Source organism: Dendrobates tinctorius, unplaced genomic scaffold (genome assembly GCF_039654945.1).
Source record: "Dendrobates tinctorius isolate UK_male_01 unplaced genomic scaffold, ASM3965494v1 ptg000044l, whole genome shotgun sequence".
Lineage (NCBI taxonomy): Eukaryota > Metazoa > Chordata > Amphibia > Anura > Dendrobatidae > Dendrobates > Dendrobates tinctorius.
The window spans coordinates 25,723,840-25,733,412 of record NW_027361712.1 but is presented as its reverse complement, the minus strand read 5'-3'; positions in this window follow the sequence as shown (position 1 = coordinate 25,733,412).

Genomic DNA, 9,573 nt, shown 5'->3' with positions numbered 1-9,573 from the left:
GGATACTGCACCTCAGAAGGAGGTGCAGTACCTCTATGGTGACTGAACCCTCAGGGGCACCACAGAAAAACCACCACTTTTTAAGAAATTGACACTAAGAGTAACCACATTGTTACACCCTAGCTCCTCCCCAGCTCCACCCACTTCTTGTTGCATGAAACATTCAAATTTTTCAAAGATTTTCTGAACACATGTAAGAGTCTTCACTTAAAGTAAACTTCTAATATTCATAAGCACTATTTACCTGCAGATATAGGAGTAGTTAGTAGGTCTATAGTGTTTAAATCATGTGCTTAGTGGATCAGCGGCTGCAGAGAGAAAATAAAGTTTATTTTATTGTATATACTGAGCGTGCTATATTCACTAACCGGTACTTTGATTGGCAGCCTGCTCTGCTCTACATACACACTCTGCAGAGCCAATATGTCAGTAGTGATAACAGCACCATCACTGTATTTTGAGCACTGTGCTGTTGAGTTGAAGCGAACAGCTACCAGGAAAATAAAACTTAATTTTCTCCCTGTAGCTTCTGCTCTATTAATCCAACTGAATAGGATTTAAATGCAGATTAACCCAATATCTGTTCAAAAGTTCAATTTTCTTCTCATGATGTCGTATTAGAAGATCACTCAGTTGTAGTGATAATAGTTCAAAATACGGCCATAAGAACGTTTGCTCAGGAAGAAAAATACAAAAAAGTTTTTTAGTGAAAAGCACATTTCATTAAAAAAAGTTGTTATATCCTTTAACCCCTTTCCTACATTGGACGTAATATTCCGTCCATGTGACCTGGGCCCTAATTCCCATGGACGGAATATTACGTCATAGCAATCAGCGGCGCCCACGTGGTGAGCGCTGCTGATCGCGGCCAGGTGACAGCTGATTATCACAGCTGACACCCGGCACAATGTGTGAGGGGCGGTCACGGACCGCCCCGACACGTTAACCCCTTGCACACCGCGATCAAACACGATCGCGGTTTACCGGGGGTTAAAGGGAAGCATCGGCAGGGACGGGGCTCCCTCCGTGCTTCCCTGAGCCCCCCCACAGCAGCGCAATGTGTCTTTGCCTACAGGTCCCCGGATCCAAGATGGCAACGGGGACCTTCGGGGGCCTATAGGGAGCTGACTTCCTCAGTGCCTGCAAAGCGCAGGCATGAGGAAGTCTGTGTCTATGCCTGTGACAGATTGCTGATCTGTCACAGTGATCTGTGATGTGACAGATCAGCGATCTGTGACAGGACAGTGATGTCCCCCCTGGGACAACCTAATAAAGTTAAAAAAAAAGTGTAAAAATAATTTTAAAAAAATCGCTAAATAAATTTAAAAAAAAATATTCCCTAATAAATTCATTTTTTGGAAATAAAAAAAAAAAGTGCACATATTTGGTATCGCAGCATCCGTAATGACTAGAGTTGAGCGACTTTTGCTTTTTTAGGGTCGCGTTTCGTTTCGTGAAACCCGACTTTTCCAAAAGTCGGGTCGAGCAAGATCGTCCGATTATAGGGAAAAGTCGGGGTCGTCCCGAAACACGAAACCCAATGTAAGTCAATGGGGAATAAAAGTCGGCAGTGAGAGGAGGACAGGAAACACACCTACAGTGCCCATTTGAATGCCAAAAGCATCAATTCTTCTTACTTAAGCTTGTCAACCTTAATTAACTTCATAATACAAGTTACGCACTGAAAAATGGCGGTTATTTGGCTAAAGTTGTGGGGGGGGAGGGCTGGCTGCAGGTTTTCATGTGCCCTGGGCGAAAGAGCGCCCCTTTAACACATACCACAACTCATCATGCTCCGATACGGCAGAGAAATAGCGGTATAGTACAATGAAAAATACCTCACTTTTTACATCTCATGACGAGGCCCATCTATTGCTCCATACAAAATCATTGGTCCCATATAATGTTTGAAACAGTATATGATGAGCTCCACATAATGCTACAGTATATGTTGGTCCCCATGGATGAAGCTCCACTGTCTTATGGGCCCAAATAATGCTCCAAACATAATGGGCCCCATTTCTACTGCTCTAGTGTATAATGGGCCCTGTAAATGCTGCTCCAGTGTCTGATGTCCACCTTTGGAATGTTCCAGTGTATGGTGGGCCCCATCTATCATTCTCCAGAGTATAGTGCTCCCCAAAAATTGCTGTCCCAACATAGAAAACAATCAAATAAGTCTCCTCGCTAGGGAATCCCTGTACTTGTCTGGACAGGTGCTGTAGCTTGCTTAACAGCTCGCCAGCCGTTCTCACGCCCAGTATGGATTGTACGTGATTGCACAAAGGTTAGAAAGGGTACCGTATCAATGGATAACATGTATGGATAGCGTACACATTCAAAATATATGTCTATACAGCATGAGGCAGGCTCAGACGGTGTTAGGCCCAGTATGGATTGCACGTCATTGCACAAAGGTTAGAAGGGGTACCGTATCCCCGGATAACATGTATGGATAGCGTACACATTCAAAATATATGTCTATACAGCATGAGGCAGGCTCAGACGGTGTTAGGCCCAGTATGGATTGCACGTCATTGCACAAAGGTTAGAAGGGGTACCGTATCCCCGGATAACATGTATGGATAGCGTACACATTCAAAATATATGTCTATACAGCATGAGGCAGGCTCAGACGGTGTTAGGCCCAGTATGGATTGCACGTCATTGCACAAAGGTTAGAAGGGGTACCGTATCCCCGGATAACATGTATGGATAGCGTACACATTCAAAATATATGTCTATACAGCATGAGGCAGGCTCAGATGGTGTTAGGCCCAGTATGGATTGCACGTCATTGCACAAAGGTTAGAAAGGGTACCGTATCCCTGGATAACATGTATGGATAGCGTACACATTCAAAATATATGTCTATACAGCATGAGGCAGGCTCAGACGGTGTTAGGCCCAGTATGGATTGCACGTCATTGCACAAAGGTTAGAAGGGGTACCGTATCCCCGGATAACATGTATGGATAGCGTACACATTCAAAATATATGTCTATACAGCATGAGGCAGGCTCAGACGGTGTTAGGCCCAGTATGGATTGCATGTCATTGCACAAAGGTTAGAAGGGGTACCGTATCCCCGGATAACATGTATGGATAGCGTACACATTCAAAATATATGTCTATACAGCATGAGGCAGGCTCAGACGGTGTTAGGCCCAGTATGGATTGCACGTCATTGCACAAAGGTTAGAAAGGGTACCGTATCCCTGGATAACATGTATGGATAGCGTACACATTCAAAATATATGTCTATACAGCATGAGGCAGGCTCAGACGGTGTTAGGCCCAGTATGGATTGCACGTCATTGCACAAAGGTTAGAAGGGGTACCGTATCCCCAGATAACATGTATGGATAGCGTACACATTCAAAATATATGTCTATACAGCATGAGGCAGGCTCAGACGGTGTTAGGCCCAGTATGGATTGCACGTCATTGCACAAAGGTTAGAAGGGGTACCGTTTCCCCGGATAACATGTATGGATAGCGTACACATTCAAAATATATGTCTATACAGCATGAGGCAGGCTCAGACGGTGTTAGGCCCAGTATGGATTGCACGTCATTGCACAAAGGTTAGAAGGGGTACCGTATCCCCGGATAACATGTATGGATAGCGTACACATTCAAAATATATGTCTCAGGAGGCAGGCTCAAACGGTGTCAGGCACAGTATGGATTTGACGGCCCAGATTACACAGCGGAGGAGCAGGGAGAGGTAAAGATTGCAAATGCTGGGGCCCTGGCCAAGCAAGGGGGGCCCACTCGTGGGCGTCGGTACTGGCACTGGGCCCCTCATAGTACAGCGGTGTGTCTGATGGCGGGTGTGCACCACCACCGTCAGAGACACTTGATTGCACTATGAGGGACCCTGTGCCAGTGCCCGCGCCCAAAAGTCGGCCTACCCACCTGTCCAGGGCAACGGCACTCGCACGGTGTCGTGCGCTAGGTGGTGACCCCGGCCATGGGGGGGAGGCAGCACAGTTAGGGAGTTTTAGAAAGTGGCATATGTTGATGTTGGACATTCAACTGATGCAAAAGGCGAAATAGGTGAAGTACCAGGAAGAGGTGGACCAAAGCAAGCCATTTTTCTGTCACCCTATGTGTCATCAGGGGAAGGTGGGACAAAATCCTTGGAAACCCATGCGTGGTTCATTTTAATGAAGGTTAGATCATCCACATTTTGGGTTGACAGACGGGTCCTTTTTTCTGTCAGGATTGATCCAGCTGCACTGAAGACTCTTTCCGATAGCACACTTGCAGCTGGGCAAGCGAGCTCCTGTAAGGCATATTGGGCCAATTCAGGCCAGGTGTCCAGTTTAGCGGCCCAATAGTCAAAGGGGAATGACCTGTGTGGGAGAACATCGATATGGGAGGAAAAGTAGTTTGTAACCATAGTTGACAACTGCTGTCTCCTGTCACTTTCCATCGATGCAGTATTACCAGTTGTGTGAGCGGTATTTGAAAAATCAGTCCACAACATTGTCATGAAACCCCTGTCTCCAACGCCACTTCTGCTGTGTGCACCACGAACACCTCTGCCAAGCTGCCCCCGGCCCGTACGGCTCGTGTGAGAACCATCACCGCTGCGGTGTGCTGGGAATGCCTCAAGCAACCGATTTACCAGAGTTGCTTGTTTATTAGCCAATATTAGGTCAAGGTTCTCCTGTGGCATGATGTTTTGTAATTTGCCTTTATAGCGTGGATCCAGGATGCTGGCCAACCAGTAGTCGTCATCGTTCATCATTTTGGCAATGCGGGGGTCCCTTTTTAGGATCCGCAAGGCATAATCTGACATGTGGGCCAATGTTCCCGGTGTCAATGATGCACTGCGAGTGCTGGGTGGAGGAGCACTTTCTGGCAAATCCACATCCCTCCAGTCACGCACAAACCCTGTACCAGACCTTGCCACGCCAACATTTTCACTTGCCCCACGAGATGCATCCTCCTCCCCTAAGTAATCATCCCCATCATCCTCCTCCTCCTCTTCTTCCTCCACCTCGTCCAGGAGAGGTCCCTGAGCAGACAATGGCTGAATGTCATCAAGGATTCCCTCCTCCTCTTCCTCCTCATCAACATTGGCTGCAGACGCCTGCTCCTTAAGGTGCGTCAAAGTTTGCATGAGCAGACGCATAAGTGGGATGCTCATGCTTAGGATGGCGTCGTCTGCGCTTACCAGCCGTGTGCATTCCTCAAAACACTGAAGGACTTTACAAAGGTCTTTCAGCTTCGACCACTGCACACCTGTCAACTCCATGTCTGCTCTCAAAGTGCCTGGCCGTGTATCCTCCCACAAATGCATTATGGCCTGCCTCTGCTCGCACAGCCGCTCCACCATGTGCAGGGTGGAGTTCCACCTTGTTGCAATGTCGATAATGAGGCGGTGGTTGGGAAGGTGGAGCAATCGCTGCAGCTTCTGCATACGAACGGAGTGTACAGGCGACCGGCGGATGTGCGCGCACAGTCTTCGCACCTTCTGGAGCAGGGCTGTTAACTCCGGATAATTTTTGAGGAAGCACTGCACCACCAGGTTCAAGGTGTGAGCCAAGCAAGGTATGTGGCTGAGTTTTGAAAGGGCTATGGCTGCCACAAAATTACGGCCGTTATCACTAACTACCTTGCCTGCCTCAAGATGTACACTGCCCAGCCATGACTCAGTTTGTCGCTTCAAGTACTCGGCCAGCACCTCGGCGGTGTGTCTGTCGCCCAAACACATCATCTGCAACACAGCCTGCTGACGCTTTCCACTAGCTGCTCGATAGGGGGACACATCGTGTGCAACAGTGGCAGCTGCAGATGGAGTGCTCGTACGACTGCGCTCTGTGGACGAGCTGTCGCTTCTGGAGGAGGAGGAGGAGGAGGAGGGTCGAACGCCTACAGCCAACTGTTTCCTATACCGTGGGCTAGGCAGCACTGTCCCACCACCGCTGTCCCCTGTGGACCCTGCATCCACCACATTAACCCAGTGCGCAGTGATGGACACGTAACGGCCCTGGCCATGCCGACTGGACCATGCATCAGTTGTGAGGTGCACCTTTCCGCTCACTGACTGCTTGAGTGCATGGACAATGCGGTCTTTCACATGATGGTGGAGGGCTGGGATGGCTTTGCGAGAGAAGAAGTGGCGACTGGGTAGGTCATAGCGTGGTACTGCATAGGCCATGAATTCGCGGAAAGCTGTGCTTTCCACCAACCGAAAGGGCATCATCTCAAACGAGATTAGTTTGGCAATGTGGGCGTTCAAACCCAGTGTACGCGGATGAGAGACTGAGTACTTTCTTGACCTACTCATAGTGTCTGGGAGGGTGAGCTGGACTTGAGAGCTGCATATGGTGGAAGTAGCGGTGGACAGGGCGGACTGAGAGAGGGTTGATGATGGTGATGGAGTTGGTGTTCTTTCTGATGGCCTAGAATCAGTCTTTCGTTGATATAACAGTGGGATTCCCTGACTGCTGTGGCCTTGCAACGACACCTCAACATTTGCTGCTGTGCTAACCGGTGGGCTTACAGTGGGGGAAACAATGTAGCGTTGCTGACTACCTTCGTTGTGATCAGTTGCACATGTGGCACTTGAGGTTTGGTGTTGTGTCCACGCTTGCAAGTGCATGCTGGTTAAATGTCTAAGCATGCAACTGGTATTCAAATTTTTCAGATTTTTCCCTCGGCTAAAGGTCTTTGCGCACTTCTTACAGATAACCTTGGCCTGATCATGAGGATTTTGTTCAAAAAAGTGCCACACTGCACTCTTCCTACTTTGGCAGACATTTTGCGGCCTAGCACGCTGTGATCTTTTGACCCTCTGGACAAGCTGTCCAGCAACTCTTTTGATGTTTGGAACCTGTCTTTGGAGTGCTCCGGGCCTGCCAGATAACAGCTGTTGCAATGTCGATGTCTGCTGTGGATGCTCCTCATCTGAGCTATTGGAAGCAGCACCCTCTTCCCCCAATGGATGCCAATCTGGGTCAACAACTGGGTCATCCATCACCTCCTCTTCTATGTCATGTGCACCTTTCTCTGTGTCACCGTGTATGGTGGTATAGTGTGCGGGAAGGGGCACCTGAGTCTCATCAGGGTCAAAATCTGGCTCTGTACACTGCGAGGACAATGTAGTGCTCTGAGTGAATGTACCAGCAGAATCATCCATCAGCGGCTGTGCATCAGTGCACTCCATGTCAGATTCATCTTGGCCTGGGTAATTCACCATTTGACTTGATAATCCAGGCATGGTATGTGAAAACAGCTCCATGGAGTAATCAGTAGTATGGCCTGCGTCATCCTTCAATCTTGGTTGGGGTGAAGGACACAAGGAAAGGTGTGGTTCATGAACATGAGCCTCCAATGACGACTCAGTGCTTTTACTAAATACAACTGAAGAAGAGGAGTCGATAGAGCTGGAGGCTGAGTCAGCAATGTAAGACAAAACTTTTTCCTGATGCTCTGCCTTTAAAAGCGGTTTGCCAACTCCTAGAAAACTAAGCGTTCGAGGCCTTATGTAGCCAGACGATGACGCAGGGTCAGCACCTCCTGCATTCGGTCCTATTTTGCTCTTGCCACTACCATCAGATCCACCACCAACACCATCATTACCAGCTGCCAACCCCCGCCCAATTCCACGGCCTCTTCCACCAGCCTTCCTCATTTTTGGTAGAAATGTAGACAAAATCCAACAAACTATATAGTAATGTAAAACAAGGTACAAGGTGTCTATAGGACAGGGGAGTTTTAGAATTTCTGCAGACACTTGTGGACAGTGGACACTTGTGGATTGTGTGCGGCCCACTGATATCTGAGCACTATGTGACACGCTCGATGGCACAGCTGCCTGTGACCAAAGTGACGAGAGGATAATGGAGATTTTGAATCTCTGCATACACTTGTGGACAGTGGACACTTGTGGATTGTGTGCGGCCCACTGATATCTGAGTGCTATGTGAAACGCTCGATGGCACAGCTGCCTGTGACCAAAGTGACGAGAGGATAATGGAGATTTTGAATCTCTGCGTACACTTTTGGACACTGGACACTTGTGGATTGTGTACGGCCCACTGATATCTGAGCGCTATGTGACACGCTCGATGGCACAGCTGCCTGTGACCAAAGTGACGAGAGGATAATGGAGATTTTGAATCTCTGCGTACACTTTTGGACACTGGACACTTGTGGATTGTGTGCGGCCCACTGATATCTGAGCGCTATGTGACACGCTCGATGGCACAGCTGCCTGTGACCAAAGTGACGAGAGGATAATGGAGATTTTGAATCTCTGCGTACACTTGTGGACAGTGGACACTTGTGGATTGTGTGCGGCCCACTGATATCTGAGCGCTATGTGACACGCTCGATGGCACAGCTGCCTGTGACCAAAGTGACGAGAGGATAATGGAGATTTTGAATCTCTGCGTACACTTTTGGACACTGGACACTTGTGGATTGTGTGCGGCCCACTGATATCTGAGCGCTATGTGACACGCTCGATGGCACAGCTGCCTGTGACCAAAGTGACGAGAGGATAATGGAAATTTTGAATCTCTGCGTACACTTGTGGACAGTGGACACATGTGGATTGTGTGCGGCCCACTGATATCTGAGCGCTATGTGACACGCTCGATGGCACAGCTGCCTGTGACCAAAGTGACGAGAGGATAATGGAGATTTTGAATCTCTGCGTACACTTTTGGACACTGGACACTTGTGGATTGTGTGCGGCCCACTGATATCTGAGCGCTATGTGACACGCTCGATGGCACAGCTGCCTGTGACCAAAGTGACGAGAGGATAATGGAGATTTTGAATCTCTGCGTACACTTGTGGACAGTGGACACTTGTGGATTGTGTGCAGCCCACTGATATCTGAGCGCTATGTGACACGCTCGATGGCACAGCTGCCTGTGACCAAAGTGACGAGAGGATAATGAAGATTTTGAATCTCTGCGTACAGTTTTGGACACTGGACACTTGTGGATTGTGTGCGGCCCACTGATATCTGAGCGCTATGTGACACGCTCGATGGCACAGCTGCCTGTGACCAAAGTGACGAGAGGATAATGGAGATTTTGAATCTCTGCGTACACTTTTGGACACTGGACACTTGTGGATTGTGTGCGGCCCACTGATATCTGAGCGCTATGTGACACGCTCGATGGCACAGCTGCCTGTGACCAAAGTGATGAGAGGATAATGGAGATTTTGAATCTCTGCGTACACTTGTGGACAGTGGACACTTGTGGATTGTGTGCGGCCCACTGATATCTGAGCGCTATGTGACACGCTCGATGGCACAGCTGCCTGTGACCAAAGTGACGAGAGGATAATGGAGATTTTGAATCTCTGCGTACACTTTTGGACACTGGACACTTGTGGATTGTGTGCGGCCCACTGATATCTGAGCGCTATGTGACACGCTCGATGGCACAGCTGCCTGTGACCAAAGTGACGAGAGGATAATGGAGATTTTGAATCTCTGCGTACACTTGTGGACAGTGGACACTTGTGGATTGTGTGCGGCCCACTGATATCTGAGCGCTATGTGACACGCTCGATGGCACAGCTGCCTGTGACCAA